The following is a 20182-nucleotide window of genomic DNA, read 5'->3' as shown; positions in this document are numbered from 1 at the left end:
GATGCTTAGATAGTGAGCCAAGTCTTGCGCATTGTTTTCTGTCCAAAATCAAACATTGGCAGCAGTTAGAAACCCACTGGTGAGTGTGGTTGTAGCCTATAGAGAGAGAATATGTCACTCTCATATCCCACCTTCTGTACCTTGGCTTGAGTTCTCTGTTGCTTAGTGCAACAAGTTCTCCAATCTGAATGAGCCTCCCATTCTTTGGGCCCTAGTTTCCTAGACCGGGCAAAGTCTAAGTGCAGCGCAGCTTCGCCACGCCAACTAGGCGTGTCCAGGTCCATTTCGCAAGTTTGCTGGACAGCGCAGTCCGACTTACGCCAGCGCAAGCCCGCCCCTCGTCCCTCCTACCGGCGCAAACGGCAAAGGGGGAGGAGAGAGGGCGGGAGGGAGACAGGAGGAGGAGAAGTGGGATTAACACAGCCGATTAGGATCTTCACCAATCAAATGAGCTCCTCTCCTCACCTTTAACTGCGCCGCGGGCGATGCGCACTGCAAGTTTGTCATTTTATACTTTGACATGGACGGAGGAGACAGCGACGCCAGAGGCCGAACCTCTCCCAGGAGGAAACAGCTGTTTTGGTCCGGAGGTCCGAGCTCAGAGTGGCCGAATAATGAGTTTACTAATATCCTTAATCAGGTTTGATCTGATACACTGAGAACCGGTGCTCAGTGTAAGAAACAACAACTAATAAACTAATAAAGAAACTCACATTTATTCATTTCAATTTATTATTCCCTGTGTAAGACAGATGAGAGGTGTACACTAATCACAACATAAACAAACACCATGCGGGATGAAATCAGCGTAAAGGACGCTCTCTCTCTATCTCTCTCTCTCTCTCTCTCTGTCCTCCTCTCTTTTTTCTCTGTGATGAGAGATGCTGAGTATAGGCTATATACTGACTATCTGATACCGAGGCTGTTGTGGTGGGCTAAGAGAGATGATGATTTGTGTTTTGTTTTTCATTACGGCCGCGTGACGAAGCAGTCGCCCTCTAATAAATTAATAAGTAAATAAATAAATAAATGGGATCATCAGGGCACAGTGCGTAGTCTCAACACGGCAGCAAAATGCAGTCATCTACCCTCAGTCCTGCTTGGGACATCCACAGCTGCTTTTCAGTGCCAGTTCGTCCCTGCTGTGTTAATTCAGGTGGAGTTTCCATTACGCTGCCGACAGCCTTTGATCTCTGCTTTGATCTGACGTCAGATGTGACGGGACAATCTATATAGATATAAATTCACGTGTTGATTCCATTAGTTGCATTATATAGTGGTTATTGTGGATATTTATTGCATTGAAATGTGCCTGGAACTGTGTAAATCTGCCTGTGAGGTCTTGGTGACGTGTGTGCACTGCAGGTCAGTCAGCCAAACTTCCACTGCACCTGCTGCGCTCCGCCCTGCGCTGAGAATAGACCTGGTTTGAGGTGGCGAGCTTTCAGCGCAACCTCGGCGGGACATTTTCGCACGAAACTTCCATTGCACCAAGCTGAATCTGTGACGCCTCCCCCTGCTTGCATCAGACCGGCTGCGTTACCTTGCGCCACCTGCGCTGCGCCAGCAAACTAGGGCCCGATGTCTTCAGGTGTGCGGTTATGCTTATGGATCAGTCGTGCTTTTCTTAGATACTGTTGCAACCATACGCCAACCTGGATATTACTAAGAAACTTGACATTAGCTAGTGTGTCTAGATGTCATGGATGACGGGAGTGTACATATTTTTTGTGGAAATCGAGCTTGGTGGGAGCCAGCTTCCAGACTGTTTAATACCTGACTCAATGGTTACATCATCCAACCGCTCACCACCTGAAGCCTTGACCGACCAACCATTCAGGGGTTTGGTCCCAACATCAGTGCTTCAGTGGCGTTTGGACAGTCACCAGGTCACGTTGGACCTGGTCCATCGACCTGGTTCGCTGTTTGGTCAGTTCTTATTTATTTGACTAGACAGTAACTTATCAAAACGCTTCACTTGGGAGGTTAGGGGTGCTTCCGGTCCTTTTGGAATGACTTCCTTTTAACAAGACCTCCCTTCCACAAGGCTGTTTTGGCTTTTTCCCACTCTCTCTCTCTCTCTCTGGACACGTCAAACTTAAGCGGTGCCGTTACTAGGCAACCAGATAAACATTAACACAGTGTGGCAGCATAATTCATTCAGATTTCAAAAAAAGTGCTCACAACAGCACAAACAACTTTGTTTAGTTGAAGAAAAGATTGTTGGATTGCTAAACTTCCTTAAAGCGCTTTCATTGTGACAACAGTGATCACCATGCAATAAACACTGGGGAAAACAAGACAAAACATAGATGACATAATGGTTTCAAACAGGAAACAAACAGCAGCATCTGTCAAAGTCTGTGTTTTGTCAACCAATCCATCCACCCTAACCATTGTTCCTACATCAACTGTCTAGTGTCTACAGCCTACAACACACTTTATTTCCTCCCTTGCTCCTGTCATAATTACTGCAGCCATTAGAGGTCATATGACAATAAAACTTAACTGTGGTTTGTAATAAGCTGCTTGTTCAGACAATCTAACAGTCTTGCTGGGTGATAGAAAATCAGCTGTAGCTTCAGCTTCAGATTGATGCATACCAATATCCAGACCTTTACAACTGATGGCCACGGCGTTATGAATGTGATATTAAAAACACATTTCCTGTTGGCCAGGGCAGAGCAGAGGAATTACAGATGTTACTGGTTCAAATTTGCGGGGTTTGTCCTGCACTGCAGGATCGCGTGATCGCGTGACTTTTCACCACAACTGTTTTCCTCTAGGTGGCAGCACCGTACTAAATACTGCTCAGACGTTTTGGGGACAATGCTGACAGCCTGATAGCCGCGATTAGGAGTGGCGCTGTTCATGATACAGAATACAAGAGGATGAAAGGAGAACTAGCTGCAGACAGTAAATAATATAGTAGCCTAGTTTTTCAATGACAAAATGTAACGACGGCAGCTACAGTAGACTATAGCCCACGTCTCACTCTCTTTTTTCGGTCATCTGTCTCGTCATCTCCAAAATGTGTTTTTAAAATGAGCCAACTACAGTACTACTGTGCAGTAGTGCCGCAGATTTCTCACTCCGCACCTTGTTTGAGAGTGCAGCTGGATGATTTCTTGTGAATGAACGGGTCTGTGTCACTTTGGGGCTGGGCGATAAAACATAGGATAAATAACTTTCCCTCGATAGAAGACGCGGCCGATACAAAGTGACACCGTCAGCCATGCAGCCGGCCTGGACTTTTTATTTTTAATTATGAAGGATCATCTGCGCAAGGCAAAGATGATAGCATCAACAAAACACGGCGTAACACACGCGGCTGTATGGGACAGGCTTTTATTTAATTCAGAACAAACCGCTTAGCAAAAATGGAAAATATAGTCTATAATAATTAATTGATCTGTTGTTTGGCCACTGTTTGAAAATAACCCGAATTATGAGCAAATAATCTGATCCAGAACAGCAGTCATAATCAGACTTCTTCTAAATAAACCTAAACATTAAATAACTGGGTCAGGTCGGACCATGGGGTTATTTTTTCTCTTCTTCTTCACAGGAGAAGAGGAGGCTATGTGCAAAGTACCACATTAACATCTCTATTCATATAACGCCCATCGAAACAGCTGATTTACATGTCGGCCGTTAAGGCAAGGCAAGGCAAGGCAATTTTATTTGTATAGCCCGTTTTTACAAACAGTTTGTCTCAAAGGGCTTCACATGGCATCGTAGCAACATCCTCTGTCCTTAGACCCTCACATCGACTGAGGAAAAACTCCATGGAAACCCTTTTAACAGGGAAAAACAGGAGAAACCTCAGGGTGAGCAACAGAGGAGGGATCCCTCACCCAGGACGGACAGACGTGCAATAGATGTTGTTACAGACAAGAAAACAGTTTACAGTTTGTCACAGAATGTGCGGAATATGGAAATGTTAACACATGGCGATTGGCCATTCACGCGGCTTTGTTCTTGGTTTCGGCCAATCAGCTTATAAGCACATGGCTAATTATCAGCTTTCAACCAATCGCACTGTTTTAATGTGTGTGTGTGAAAGTTATTTTCTTTAGTTCATTTTCGTTTCTTTTGGATTTTTTTTACAACAATGTATTTACGGAAGCGCATTGCATTCACTTGATAAAATAAAATTTAGACACCTTATCTCGTAATTACGAGATCTTTTCTCGTAATTACGAGATCCTGATGTCGTAATTACGAGATCTTTTCGCGTAATTATGAGATCCTGATGTCGTAATTACGAGATCTTTACTCGTAATTATGAGATCCTGATCTCGTAATTATGAGATAAAGAAAAAGGAATGTCTGTAACTCCGCTCTTGTCTCAATTGGAGTTGACCGTCCGTGGTAGTACAGTGGATAGAGCAGTTACCTCTCACACGGGAGACTGAGGATCGAGTCCCGTGGTGTGGCTTATTATTTGCATGATGTTTTTTAATTCGGAATTAATTATTCTGAATTAAATAGTTTGGAATCAAAATATTCTCCTTCGAGTTTACATGGAAATAATAATTCAGAATTGGGGTTAACATGGAAAACACATTAAATCGCCTTTATTTAATTCTGCTTAACGTCTGGGGGTCGGGAAGCGTTCTGATTGGACAGGGGGTACGCGTGTTACGTATTTACGTCTACCGGAAGAAAACAAACTCCATTCTCAGTGTGTGAAGTGAACTGAGCTGCAGCCGCGAGCCGCTCCGCTGCTCCTGAACTTAGAACTGCCAGGATGGCCTTCCCTGGGTGGGGAGGGCGAAGCTCACTGATCGCCTCCCCCGCCTGGCCGCCCCCAGCGGCGGCGGCGGCGGCGGCGGCGGGCTCACTCACCCTCACTGCCAGGATCGCCTTCCCTGGGTGTGAGCCCGGCCGCCGCCGCTGCTCCGGCGGTGATCCTGGCAGTGAGCTTCGCCCTCCCCTCCGGAGCATCAGCAGCAGCAGCAGCAGCGGCGGCCGGGCACCGGGGTCTGTGAAGCAGGTTCATGAAGCCTGGTTGTCCCGACATGACTCACTCACAACACTGCGGCTGTCACGTTATGTTGTGTGTCTTGTAGCCTACTTTTCGGCTACAAGACACACAACATAACGTTACAGTGTTGTGAGTTGAGTCATGTCGGGACAACCAGGCTTCATGAACCCGCTCCACAGACCCCGGTGCCCGGCCGCCACTAGAGCAGCGGCGGCGGCGGCCAGGCACCGGGGTCTTTTATACAGTCTGGCGTGTATGAACGGCACAATCGGTTACGTGGGCCGGTGTGTCCCCCGCCAGCTAATAATGTAGGCTACAGTGACCTAATATACAAAACAAGAACGATATGCCCCACCAAGGATTCGATCCTCAGTCTCCCGTTTAGTTAGCAATTGCTCTAACCACTGCACCACCGTAGCATTCATTTATTGAGACAACAAGAGCGGATTTATAGACATTTCCTTTTTCTTTATCTCATAATTACGAGATCTTTTCTCGTAATTACGACATCAGGATCTCATAATTACGAGATCAGGATCTCGTAATTACGAGAAAAGATCTCGTAATTACGAGATAAGGTGTCTAAATTTTATTTTATCAAGTGAATGCAATGCGCTTCCGTAAATGTATCAATATAATATTGTTTTCGTTTCATTTCGTTATAAAAATCAATCCCTTTTCTTTGAAACAATGAGATTGAGCAGCTAAAACTCAATAAACTCAACCATGGCTTGTCTTATTGTTAATCTGAACGCACATGTATAAAGGGCAGAGTCAAGGCAGCAGATAAATCACAAAACATCAACGCGTCCGTGAGCGCAGCGCACCTCCTCTTCTCCTGTGAAGAAGAAGAGAAAAAATAACCCCATGGTCCGACCTGACCCAGTTATTTAATGTTTAGGTTTATTTAGAAGAAGTCTGATTATGACTGCTGTTCTGGATCAGATTATTTGCTCATAATTCGGGTTATTTTCAAACAGTGGCCAAACAACAGATCAATTAATTATTATAGACTATATTTTCCATTTTTGCTAGGCGGTTTGTTCTGAATTAAATAAAAGCCTGTCCCATACAGCCGCGTGTGTTACGCCGTGTTTTGTTGATGCTATCATCTTTGCCTTGCGCAGATGATCCTTCATAATTAAAAATAAAAAGTCCAGGCCGGCTGCATGGCTGACGGTGTCACTTTGTATCGGCCGCGTCTTCTATCGAGGGAAAGTTATTTATCCTATGTTTTATCGCCCAGCCCCAAAGTGACACAGACCCGTTCATTCACAAGAAATCATCCAGCTGCACTCTCAAACAAGGTGCGGAGTGAGAAATCTGCGGCACTACTGCACAGTAGTACTGTAGTTGGCTCATTTTAAAAACACATTTTGGAGATGACGAGACAGATGACCGAAAAAAGAGAGTGAGACGTGGGCTATAGTCTACTGTAGCTGCCGTCGTTACATTTTGTCATTGAAAAACGAGGCTACTATATTATTTAGCCTACTGTCTGCAGCTAGTTCTCCTTTCATCCTCTTGTATTCTGTATCATGAACAGCGCCACTCCTAATCGCGGCGATATGTGATACATAATCATCAAGTCATAAAGCAAGACAGGCTTTATCATATTACAATAGTTTCTGTGATTTAGGCAGTGTATACAGTAGTTAGTTCTAGTTTAATAGCCTAGAGTTTAAGCTGTGGATTACTGCACAGATCACTGAGTCATCCGCCTGTCGTCCTCCGTTCTCACAGATGCCACCTGGCGGTTGTTTTGGCACATTGAGGCTTTTCATTAAAACCTCTTGTCTCGCCAAAGAAAAAAAATGCCTGAGTCTTGTGCCGTCTCGCGTGGACCACGCGTGAAGTCCGCAAATTTGAACCAGTAACATCTGTATGTCATGGTTCATGTGTTTGCTATTTGGTTCTGTTCAAGTGCAGCTACAAGAAATGAGGATTAGATGTTGCTGCTGGCTGGAAAAGATAAACCCAAAAGGATGGGCAGGAAGACATCAAGTGATTCAAAAACAACATGTTCACTTGGCCACAGAACATTAAAATATTGATATATTATCAACACTGTTTCAATTACTGCTCTACTCTAAAAAAAAATGTGCTGGTCAGCGGTAGAAGGAAGTATTAGTTGTAATATTGAATGTCAACATGTGATCAATCCTAAACTACATCTTTTATGCTCTTTTACACACTACGCTATAGGTTTGAAAAAGTACAAAACACTAATCTGTTAAGTAGGCTGTGGCTTAAAGAATACAACACCCTCTATTGTTGGAACCAGCTGGGATTGATCCATGACTCATCTGCACATGGCAATGGAAACATGGTTTTGTAAGACAAATAAGGATTTTGACAATCTTTGGAAATTTGGTTTTAATGGTCTACTATTAAAGCTTCTACAATATGTCAAAGTTTCGTCCAATTGTCCATGTGTCATATCCAACATAGTATGTTGGATTTTCTCAAGATCGCCACATTGCAAGAGTCTGATCAGGATGCCTTGGATCGGAATCAGTAAAAAGGAAAACTTTGTATCATTTGCATGGAATTCAATTAATGTTGGACACATGTTTAGGAGCCCACAGACTCAGCTGGACAGTGAGTGAACCTCTCAACTCTGCCTGGCTGCATTATGAGTCACAAAGGCTTGACTCACTGTCTGAAGAAGGGAGCTGCATTAACAGGGAGGTGTGTATGATAAAGTGCCCACTAAGTGCACTGTCAAAGAGGAAACATGGTGGAAAGGAGAATGGAAATCCCATTGATGTGTCAAAACTTCAGTTTATCAAGATTTCCCAGTAATGTGAATTGTTCATCCGTTTGATCTTTCTCCCACTGAAACGCCTGACAGTTTCCTTCATTGAGACTGGCAGAGGCATTGTCCATAGATTGTGATGTGTGATGACATATTGTATCGGAGGCTGGCGTTTGAAGCAAAGCGCCTGAATCGTTGTCATTCACTGACAAACACGCAGCACAACGATGATACTGATTAATGATTCTCAGAACGTTTATGGAAATGATCTCCTGAAAACTGGGAGTTGCTTCTGACTTAAATTTAAACCCACAACTGATAGCCAAATGGTTAGCTGTAATATCATTCAGCTAATTTCATCTCAGTTTCAAAGTGCATTCGCTGTCACTCTCCACATATCACCACCAGCATGAGGATTTCACAAAGACGCCTGTGAAACATTAACACTCCAAACGACTGTGGCCTGGTTATAAATTTCAATGAGAGCTCCAGAACAAGAAGTGATAATACTAGTATTATTACATTATATATCACATTAATGTTTCTAATAATAACAATCCTCTTTCTACTGTTGAGGGGTCTCACTTCAAAAAGACTTCCTTAGTATTCCTGGTACGTGGAATCTGATCACTATGCAGAGATCAATTTATATTAAGAGATCAAATTTATCATAGAGATAACTGGAATGATTGCTTCTACCTATGTAGTAGATCACAACCCTAACTTCTGAAGATGTTCCTGTATCTCAGAATAAAAGAAGCCTACTGTTAAATCCCTAGTTAGATCATCTTATATCTGCCACTTTTTAGTCCACTTTACAAAAGTTATAATTACAACCATGAAAGAAACATGTCTTCCGCACAAAGGTGTTGAAACATTCGATATAATTATAAAGGTGCTGTATATTATTCCAGCTGGACCAAATCTTTAGCATTACAACAGTTTCAGAATTAGCAACACATTGTTCTTTTTCACAGCTCCTAAGTATATTTTGAGTGTTGAACGATGCTGTCGAGTGACTGTGAACACATCTTTTCCTATTGTTAATGAGGTGTTTTTTTTCTGTGGTGTATTTTTCCTTTTAATCATCCACTCCCTTCTGTGGAAAAAACTAAATAAAGGTGGTGCAGGTCGTAAGGATGCCCACCCACAATCAAGTGTTCACACCTCCCTGCGTAATAGTAATAAAAGCAAAAGGACAGACACTATAATAAGCAATATGATGCTGCTTAATTACATAAACATTCAATGGATGTGGGACACAAGAACTACTTTGACCACTCCTGCTGCAGTTGAAATATTAACAGTCAACATACTCAATATTCAGGAAGAGACAGTGCTCCTTCCACCATCTCCAGTGAGACCAAAGCCAAGTTCATGAATATATTCTCAGGTAATCCATATGAATGGGAAAGCCAAGCAAGACACGCACTCACTGTCTTTGGTTGCAGAAAATCCTCTTCTACACAAACGCTCATCTACATATTGCCGACTGAAGAAGGTAAGTAGTATTTCTTAAGACGTGGTAAAAATGGAAAATTAAATACTGGGTCAGGGCATCATTTTCCTGCTATGTTCACAAAATGGTAACGTCTTTCTATAGCATCCTTTTTTCATAAATATCTTCCCCCATCTGACAACTTGTTACTGTAACTGTCAGCTCTTGAGAAGGAACACAGACAATCCTTCTTGCAAAGCCAGTGGCACAGTCTTGGTAAAACATTGATTAAGCACAGAGACCAGGCACACAGTCATATCCCCATTTGCTCCACGCATATCTTCCTCAAGTATGTTGATGTCAGTTTTTCTGGCAGCGCAGTCAGTTAAAAGTGTGCCATTGATGTAATTCAAAAGCCACAGAGCACAGAGCTGTCTGTCTTCCCCCAGCCTGCCTCAGCCAATTGGGGTCCATCACCATCACCAAAACAAACTTCTCCTCACTGCCAGGGTAATTTTTTTCTTCTCCTCCTCCACCACCACTGAGCACTAGTCATATTAATATCTTTGTAGAAGGCGAATGTGTGCACTAGGAGGCTGGTCCCATGTGCTTTCTTTTTCCCAAACCTCTTGCTGTTTCTCTGGCCACAGCCAAGTACATTAACATATGTTCTCACAGTGCACAGTGCTACTCTGCATTGGTAAATGCCTTATTACAGCAGGACCTGTGCTCTTCCAGTGAATATCCATAAGTAGTAAAGCACAGCCATATCTGCCCACTCATAACAGTAGGGATGTGTCTCACATGACAGGGGGCTCCTTAACATTTAGTCAGAGGCCCTCTTTTTGAAATTGATATTCCTCCCACTCACAGTAATGGCGGGTGGTAATAATGACAAATAAAGGCAATATTGTTACTGCATGGTACACACTGAGCGTAATAAGGTCATCTGGTGGTTATGTTTTTTTTTTGTTTTTTTTTCACCACACGCATTTATGCCTTTTTAGCATGCAGAGTCAAATTCTCTCAGTATGACTTACATCTCCAAAGACGACACCAGTGTGAAATATGCAAAGGCAGAGGGTGAGAAAAATATCCTGAGCAAGGCAGCATGTTCTTGCCTAGGGATCTTACAACTAGTAATAATTTCCAAACTCCGATTTCCTTTTATCAATTCCTTTTTTAAGTTATTTTTTCCACTGTTTTTGTTATTTCTTTCTGTCTGAAGCAATGGCATTTTCAGAGATCTTGAAATCTGTGTCACAAAAGTGTGTCCTTTTACACCTGGAGCGAAATTGGGAGATGACACTTACTACTGTCTAAACAGTCTTTTGACATCAACGCGCAAACTACAGTGTGCTGAATAAAGCAAACTAACAGGAGGGAAACTAATGAGGCACAGTGAGACACCTCGCAAATCGCAGGATATCCTTGACAAGGTATCAGATGTTTGTCATTAATTTAACTGATACAGTAAATGCATAGGCTTAATACCTAAACAACAGCCGCAAAAAACAAGTTGCGATGGAATTGGATAAAAAAAAAAAAAACACTGAGCATTTAAATAGGAATAAGACATGTAGCTTGATTAGCACCTGCACTGAAAGTGTTTCTTGATGGCTACAAATGGTGAAACTGGAGAACAGACGGCACATCGACAAATCTGCAAATGCAGTTTGCTGGTAATTATATTGATCCTGCTAAAATACAACTTGAGAATGTGCAGATATCACCTGGTCACTGAGTTCATAAGCTCGCGGTCATTGGTTTATATATATTTTTTTTTTTCAGATTTATTTTTCATTTCTAATTTGGGCGATCTTTGTTCTGTCTGCCAGAGACACAGTTGTGCTGTGTTGATCTGAAGACAGACTCTAAAAGAATGTGTATCAAACACCACAGAGAACTTGTCTTACTGTTGCACAAAGAACCAAGGGCTGGTATCCATGTCATCCCGCAGCACTGCACTGATTTATAATGGTTGGGAGGGAAAAAAATAAGAGGCCAGGATACATCACTGAAAGATGAAGGCATTGAATAATACTTTGCTCATGAATAAAATCATTAAAAGAACCTCTTTTATAACTTAGGCCATAACAATGAATCTTGAACATTTTATGATTAATGCTTTATCTATAAATTAAAGGTTTTGGATTTCAAAGGTTTTATATTTATATATTTATTTATGTTTTCAGTTATTCATTATTTTATTCTACTTCTGACAGACCAGATCACCTGAGGACACAAGTTCTGTTTGCTTTAACTTCTATTTCTTAGACAATCTCTTTTGGGCTGCACCATTGTGCAAACTAATGAAGCCTCAAAGGCTTTGTTTAAGTCATTAAACATGGAAATCTAACTACACAGTTTTCTTCTAATGGCAAACAATTACATGACAACAACTTTGCCAGCAAAATCAGTGACATGAATGAAAAATAATTTAGGTTGCATTGTTTATGTTTCAGCATTGGGAATTTCATGCCTGTCCAGGTATAAGCAATGATTGACTGGTCATACATACAAATATGGGAATATGAATAACCTCTGTAACCCTGGTATACTGATATAATATAAGCCACATTTATTTTGTAGCTATATGGCTGAACATATGAATGACTCTAATTAGCTATGTTGCTGTAGAATAGTTGTCAAGCCACCACATCGCTGTGTCCTGACACATAAATCCTCAACCTTAAAATGTTGTTTTTAAATTCAAAGTAATTTAGACGTCTCACTATCCTCATTTTTTTTTACATCATAGATCCATACTGCATTTATCATTGCCTATGCAATAGTCCCATTTATTACCTCACAAGCACAAATACAATACAATCATGTTATACTCATTATTTCCAGTATTTCCCAACCTGCAGGTCTGCTGAACTTTTAAGAAGAGGCAGATGGATGGATCCCAATGAGTCATCCTGCACTAGAAGAGCACAATTTCCAAAATACACAAAATTCAGGAGTCATGTAAGTCAGTTTTATACTGTATATATATAACCCAATATAGCAAACTGCAGACTTGCCTTCAGGGCACTTACAGTCTGTACACCATGTCTCGCCCTCTATCCTGCACATATACATAGACAATATAGACTTGGCATGATATATTGACAAGATACTGGATGATTTATGTAGCATAATATTAATCTCATCCATAATTCATCATTAGGAGACATTGCTTTACTCACTTTAGACTTCTTCTTAATTTAACAGTGGGCTACCCGTAATAATCTCACTTTCAGATATTAAAGGGTTATTCCGGTGTACATTTAACCCATGGTCCAACGCACCGTGACACAGAGTTAGACGGGAGCGTACCTATGTTCCCCTGGTCCTGTGTTCCCCAATCGGGGAATATAGGACCCTCTTTTTGAAAAAGCGTCCTATGTTCCCCGTTTTTCCCCAAAAGGGTCCTATGTTCCCCGGTCCCAATACATACTGGGGAACATAGGACCCTTATTCTGAAAAAAGGTCCTATGTTCCCCGGTAATAGCGGGGAACATATTAGGACCCTTTTTCAGAATAAGGATCCTATGTTCCCCGCTGTTGCTGGCCGATGGACTCTCTCTATCTATCTGGCCTGTCTAGCCTCTACCTAGTCTTTTTACTAAGCTTAACCAACTCCTTTCTTCATTGCCTAAACCCAACCAATGGGACAATTACACATCTCACTGAAAGTCACAACTCAACTTCTCACTCAAAAATAGGCAAGTCACTCACAACTCCACTTCCAGGTATGGGTACGAAAATTGCATGTTCCCCGGTCCAGACACAGCGGAGAACATAGTACCCTTTTGTAGAAAAAGGGTTTTATGTTCCCCCGTCCCATACAAAGTGGGGAACATAGGACCCGGGGAACATAAGAGTGATACCAGTTAGACCCCCCCCTCGAGAGATTAAGTCTGCTAACCGCTAGCTTCTCTAGTTGTAGCAACTTTAGCAAAGACCACACCATAACAAACAGCGTAGTCTATTTCTCCATGCGCAAACCGCGTTCAAAAAGCCACTCATAGCCACAAACAATGCTCAGAACAATACCAAACATCATCAACAGTACAAACAGGGTCCCAGCACATAATACGAGGCATTAAACATCTGTTAGCTTTGCCTGTTTTCTATTGAAAAGAGACGAAAACAACTCACCCACTCTCCTCCTGTTATACGTTATGCAGCAACTTTCCACGTCCAGCATAGTATCCAGGCACTGACAAAACACGTCTGTGTCCGACTGGCAGCACAAACATTCAGTTTCAGCGGTCAATGGCAGGCAGTGACCACAGCCAGTCCACTCAAACCCCCCAGGCCCAGCACCTACACTCCACTGACATCTCTCCCTCTTTCACTTTTCTCCTCCATTTCCTGCAGCTCTTCTTCGGTAAACTAAGTCTCAAACTGACAGGGGCGCCCATTGAAATGAAAGCAGTCATTGTTGTTCTCAAACTCCATGCCATGTTGTCCCTTCTGTGATGTCTGCTTCACTATTATGTCACAGGCAGTCTCTTCTGGCAACAAACGTCATCCTGTTCTCGCGTGACGTCGCGTCTAATCTCGCGCTTGTTTACGTGATTTTCTCCCGCAAATATCTAAAGTTAGAAATGCCCAATTCCATTCATCTCCCTGTGAACACTCGATAATAACTTTTATAAACTGATAGGCAAGATACATAGGAACTTTGACTGCATTGCATGAAGTAATGATCACACATTTTCATCCTTGAGCTGCGGGACTGTACTTCACTCCGTAATCGCTTCCACGCCATCACAGAAGGGACAACACGGCTGAGTTTATGCCAACTGGTTTCATTGGATGGGCGCCCCTATATCAGTTTGAGACCGAGTTTACCAAAGAAGAGCTGAAGGAAATGGAGGAGAAAAGTGAAAGAGGGAGAGCTGCCAGTGGAGTCTAAATGCTGGGGAAGTGTTCATGTGTGGTCACTGCCTGCCAGTGGCCGCTGAAACTGAATGTTTGTGCTGCCAGTCGGCCTTGGACGTATTTTGTCAGCGCCTGGACGCTATGCTGGACGCGGAAAGTTGCTGCACAATGTATAACTGGAGGAGAGTGGATGAGTTGTTTTTATCTCTTTTCAATAGAAACCAGTCATTGATGCCTCGTATTATGTGATGGGACCCTGTTTGCACTGTTGATGACGTTGGGCGCTGTTCTGAGCATTATTTGTGGCTATGAGTGGCTTTTTGATACCGGTGGAGAAATACACTGCGCTGTTTGCGGTCAGCAGACTTCATCTGTCGAGGGGGGGGTCTAACTTGTCACGGTGCGTTGAAATATCCCTTTAAGTATCTGATTATGTTGCTTGTTCATTGTTTTCCTAATGCACTTTTGTACATATGTGAATCATCTCAACTCTATTGATGTCCACAGCACAGTGACATTCAGCTCTCCTTCTGACTCTCTTCAGTCCAGTATGAAGTTCTCTTGTCTTGTCTTTTGGTGTTAAAAACTTTTCATTTCACATAACTTAGCCCACACAAGCATTGTTTATAAGGTCAATAGCTCAGCAGGCGCCTATTTGCCACAGCATTATAATAGGACTACATGTATTTTCTCTGTAGCTTTTGCAGTCTTTCAGTAAGATTTAACCACATTTAGCTGAAAATTATGCTTTCAATCACCAGTAGTGGGATTTTGTCAGCACCTCCAAAGTGCTGCTTCATATTGTGTTAATATATATATTTTTTTTGTATACTGATAAAGATCTGTTTGTACATGTATTGAACATCTCAACATTCATAAAGAACACATTAAGATAAAAAGGATTTTGAAGTACTTTTAAAATTATGTTCTGTTACTAGTTCATTTTTGACCCCAAGCAGTGCAATCCTACTTTGATGTTCCGCCCTCTGGCTGTGAGCTTACAGTATAACTAACCAGGAAAAGGCCAAAGCTCTATCATGTCATCACTCTTTTGATGGAAATCACCTGTTAGGGACATCTGTTAGGGGATCAAGAAAACACTAAAGTGCCAGACAGAAACTACTTTGCCAAAATTTGCTGTGCACTATGCACATCATATGAAGTTTCAAAACACATAACATCTTCAAAGAAAATTCAAAAGTAATTTCAGCCAATAATACAACCAATCTTGTTGTGGGTGATAGGTGTCAAGGTCTGGCTCATGTTAACAACAAATCAATAATGATGTGCAGAGGAATCTTGCTGTAGAGTTGTGTATGTTTTAGCCCGAGCAGCAACACCTTAGCAAAAAAACAAACATACAGTAAGAGACCTTGACACATTGACCTAAAACAGTAACTGAATGGTAAGTTTATTCACTGAAGTGTGGGTGGTTGACACAACATCAGTTAATGTGAGAAATGTCACTGTGCAAATGACTGGACTGTCTGTTATGCATAAAAAAAATGCAACCTACAACTCCTAATGAATTGCATTACAAAGCCTATATGTCATGGATGTATTAGTGTATAGTCGGTAAGAGAGATGGAAGAGTTACTTACTACGCAGAACTGAAATGTAAGCTACAAATCTTTTTTTCCTGTCATTTAGATGAAATTGCTTGGAATTTTTATGCTAAAAAGTCACAACCACACAGACAGACTTTACGTCTTATATTCCTCCCACTACTCAGCACTACATCAGCGGTGGCAAATTGCTTTTCTCCCAAGCCTGTTTAATGAATGAACCAATCATGCATTAATGGCACAATCTATAGAGGAATAGTCCATGTTTGGAAACTTTCCCCATTCAAGACACAGTTTGCAACGATTTGGGATTGCACGTTGACATTGCGAAAGAGAAGTGAGCAGCAGGGAAGAGGAGTTATTGATGACATTTCTCCCAGCTAATGGTATAGCTTCCTATGTCCTATAATGTTATAACTTCCTGCAGCATTTAACTATTCCATGGAAAGCTGGATCTTTATATAGAAATAGCTTTTCAGTGTAGATTAGATAGACATATATGACCTAAATGTGCAGTTGATTGTGCCTTGTTTGTGCCTTCTATGGATCTTATGCATGTTACACAGTTGTTGACAATAACACATATATCATTTCCTCATTAATGTTAAATTTGTAACGCTGTTATCATTACCTGCACTCTAATTTTCATCTAATATATCCTTGATTGAAATGATGATGATTTTATTATAATGAATGTCTGTTTATTCACATCTCTGCAGTGACATTCCATTAATTACAGTGTGACTGATTTAATTCACACACCCGTACTATATCATTTACCTCTTCCTCAGGTCGGGCTGTCAAAACTTTGGTTGTGACACTCACTGATATTGTGACATACATTTGTGGACTTTTTACTGCATGTCTCAGTTTCAGAACTGTTGCACCCATTGTACTAAAACAACAGGCCACACGTGACAATGCAGCATTTTAAAAGTGCATTGCTTAGCCTTTGTGAAATCCATATGAACACCTCAAGTAAGACTGGTGAAAGTCACATTTTTGCCCGCCTTAAAAATAGTCCACATCATTATGGGAGACTCTGGGACTTGGTATTATCCACGGGTCGGTCTAAGATGCTTATACATGAGCAATCTAGGGGACCAGGCAGCTGGACTGCGGTCCTGGAGCACACAATGACTTCCCATTAATAGGTCTGGGAGCGTCAGGAGAGCCCACCCTGAGCAGAGATTTCCACATGGATATGGCCTATGGCACAGGGGTACCTGCCCCCAGCCATCTGCACTGATTTGACAAATGATTCTATATCAAAGGCCTCTGCACTGATTTGGGTGGTAATTGATTGGAAGTGAGGCCTTCAAATCCCTGATTGGTTTAGCTGGATGTAGGGGGGAGATAGGCTGTGGGAAGTAAGAGGGAAGGACAAGCCAGCATGAGAGAGAAAGAGCAAGACACACAGAAAGAGAACATTCAGGAGGTCTGGGAAATACACAGAACTCTGCCTCATTTGCACTTTGAGAGAATTCATAGAGACTTTGAGAGAATTCATTCAATATGCAATTCCTACACACCTCTCTGTGTTTCTGTTTCTGTTTCTAATGCAGCTGTCAGTATATCCAATTTGTTAGTGTGTCCATGAAGATTGGATTTCACCATTCAGAAAGAAGAATTTGGTTAGAAATGGAATATTATTGATTTGTTCCACATGAAGGTGTGGTCTGATGCAGACATATGAGCATAGCAAGTTGGTTGTGAGGGGGCATGGATTATATATTCCTTCATCAATTTCCCCTGAATTTTTCATGCCATTAACCCTTGTTGTGGAAATCTTGTGACAAGGGATATAACATCAAACACGGAGGCTAGCAATTGTTAGTGATTCCCATGAGGATTATCTAAACCTCATAAACCATTACAGGAAGAGCAGCGCAACACATTGATATGAATGATGGGATATGATGAATGTTTACCACATCTGAGGAATGTAGTGTGTATGTCTTTAATCATTTATGTCAGTCATAAATCTGAAGGTTTGATTATGTCATCCAGAGGTTTAAAGCTATTATACATACTGTACTCCTCAGTGAGATTGAATATGGTGGGGAATTTTCTGCTATGAATCCAATCATATTTATCATACACTACAGCATTGCACGTGTGACCTAAAAATTATTTATACTTAAAGAGCAGATGTAATGCTGCGACCAGCCCTTCAAGTCATCCAGCCACTCATGTATGTAACACGGCATGCTGGACGTTCTGCAGATAAGCCAGGGCGCTGTGGACCCCTGTTGATGCCACTGTGACAGTGATGCTACGTATATATAGGCTTACTGCTTTTATTACACGGCAGGCTGGCTGCGCCGCATACCTTTTGCCATTTGACACAGACATGTGCTGCTTGCTAGTGACAGATGCTGCACAGTACTGGTCCCAGAGGTCACAGATGACCTTTTGGATTGTCTTTTTTTCAGTCACAAAGCATTATTTGTTTGACGATGGCCACCAATGCAACCTGAGGCAGCCTGATGGAGCCGTGGGTTGTTGCTGCTTGTCTTCTGAGATCACATTTACCTCCAACAAATTGTGTGCATGTATATGTGAGAGGGGTTGAGTGAGTGAATGCGTGCGTCGGTGCACTTGCATGTGCAAGCATGTGCATGTACATGTTGAGGAAGATTCCTCACCAACCACCCATAGTCTGCTTGATGCCTTTAACTAAGCTTAATTGCTGCATGACTAGCCTCTTGTTTGGATGCCAGAGGGATTTTCTTTTATTATACAGAATGAATCATCATTAAGATGTGCTTATTCAGTGGCCTTTCCTTGGCTTAAAAAATGCTGTTGCACACAGGATCTCCAAAGCACTTTATCTGCGGCAATCAGCGTGTTTACATTTGTATTCCAGTGGAAACTTTGTAGGATAAAGTCTGCTTCAAGAAGCAAGGTGCCTGTCTAGCATTTTCATCACTCAACTCTTACATTGTTAGGGTGACATTTCACTGGAGAGGTTCTCATTTTATGTGGAAAACAAAAGTTGTGAAATGGCATCCAGCAGTGGCACACTTTTAGTTTACCTTACCAATTTCAGTCCTAGCAGGAACAGGGTGCAGTGCAGGCCCCATACTGTCAGAGGTGCTTGATCCCCACCCCCATCCCTTAGCCTCTCCATCTGTCACCTAACTAGATTGCGCTGTTCACACAGACACATACACGCATGCATGCACACACATTCTAACACAATTATATTAGCCAGAACGCCATCCCCTATCTCTAGGAGTAAAGTGCTCACAACCAACCATTTAACATTGTTTTTGTACATAGGGAACTCTAGGGGAAAAAGGTGCTTCACTGAGACAGTTTGTGAATTTCTGTTTACCACCTGTGCAACAAATAGTTTATGTACAGAAACATGTATGTATGTGCACATCACTGTTCACATTAAATTCCTATCCTGTTGTGCTATAATGAGATACTGTTATTCATGCTGTATATGCAGAAGAAAACCTTGTGAAAAACTGACACAATTTTCTACCGCCTGAAGCCTAGTGTCAGAAATATGATCTTACCCTCACCTCTTACCCTGACTGCCGTACTGTAATGATGCTCTGAGGTGAGCACACTCATCAATTATTCACAGAATGCAAGATTTTTGCTCTTTATCTTCTCGCCAGCTAGAGGAGACCATTTAATAAAAAAATAGATGAGAAAATAAAGGAAAAGCTGCTTGGTGGATGAATAAGAGAGTTCGCGGTGGACAGACAATGCTCTCCATGTGAGTTATAATTGTGGTTTAACAATGTGTGGACCTCTGGGATTTTTCAGTATGCAATATATGGCCTTTAGACTAGGATCGCTATGGAAACCGAAGGCCCCTGAACGACCTGCAGTGCCCACCCACTCGGACAGCCGTTAATCATCTTCGCTCAGATCCTGGCACTGCAGAATTTGGCCAATGTGTCAAGAAGCAATTATATATACTTAGTGCTTGGGCACCCGATCTCCTCCCTCCCCTCTCTTTCCTCGCTCTCACACTCTTAATATAATCACAGAGCAGTCAGTTTAAAAGCCCTCTGTTCATTTCACTATCTGTCTGGGGGATGCACACAATGCAGACGAAGAGAAGTGTAAAAAGACAGAGGATATTCTATTCTGAGAGCCATAATCAGAATATTCTTTTCATACAAATCATATCCAGTCATTTACTCATTTTACCAGCCTCCTGAGCTGACTGACATACCAAATTACCCCAGCTGGCCCATTGCATTCGCAGCACATACTGGGTTGGTGCGGATCATGGAGACTAATGTGAGCTGACTAGAGGGAGATTATGTTCCGCTGCTAACAGCTAAAACGTGAATAACACTATCCGCAAACCCACAGTGTTCCCCCTATTACATCAGCCCTGATCAGCTGTGTAAAAATGGAAAGAGAGCAAATCAGAGATAGAGAGAGAGAGAGAGAGAGAGAGAGAGAATGAGACAGAAATGTGGCGACGAGAAATTACAAAACAGACAGGTGTAATCTGTAGAGTCATAGGAAGAGAGGTGGTCCTGTATTAAAACTTCTGCAACATCCCATCCTGCTCTGAG

At 42.1% G+C, this 20182-nt stretch overlaps 1 protein-coding gene across 2 annotated transcripts in view; it reads right to left on the bottom strand.

The window, feature by feature from the left end:
• The window catches only part of pcdh11 (protocadherin 11), a gene marked incomplete at both ends in the record, with an annotated part of 123928 nt that overhangs the window by 55319 nt on the left and 48427 nt on the right, over positions 1 to 20182 (bottom strand). The window lies entirely within an intron of this gene.

The sequence above is a fragment of the Trachurus trachurus genome (assembly GCF_905171665.1).
Source record: "Trachurus trachurus genome assembly, chromosome: 10".
Classification (NCBI taxonomy): Eukaryota; Metazoa; Chordata; class Actinopteri; order Carangiformes; family Carangidae; genus Trachurus; species Trachurus trachurus.
This window is presented reverse-complemented; position numbering and strand designations above follow the sequence as displayed.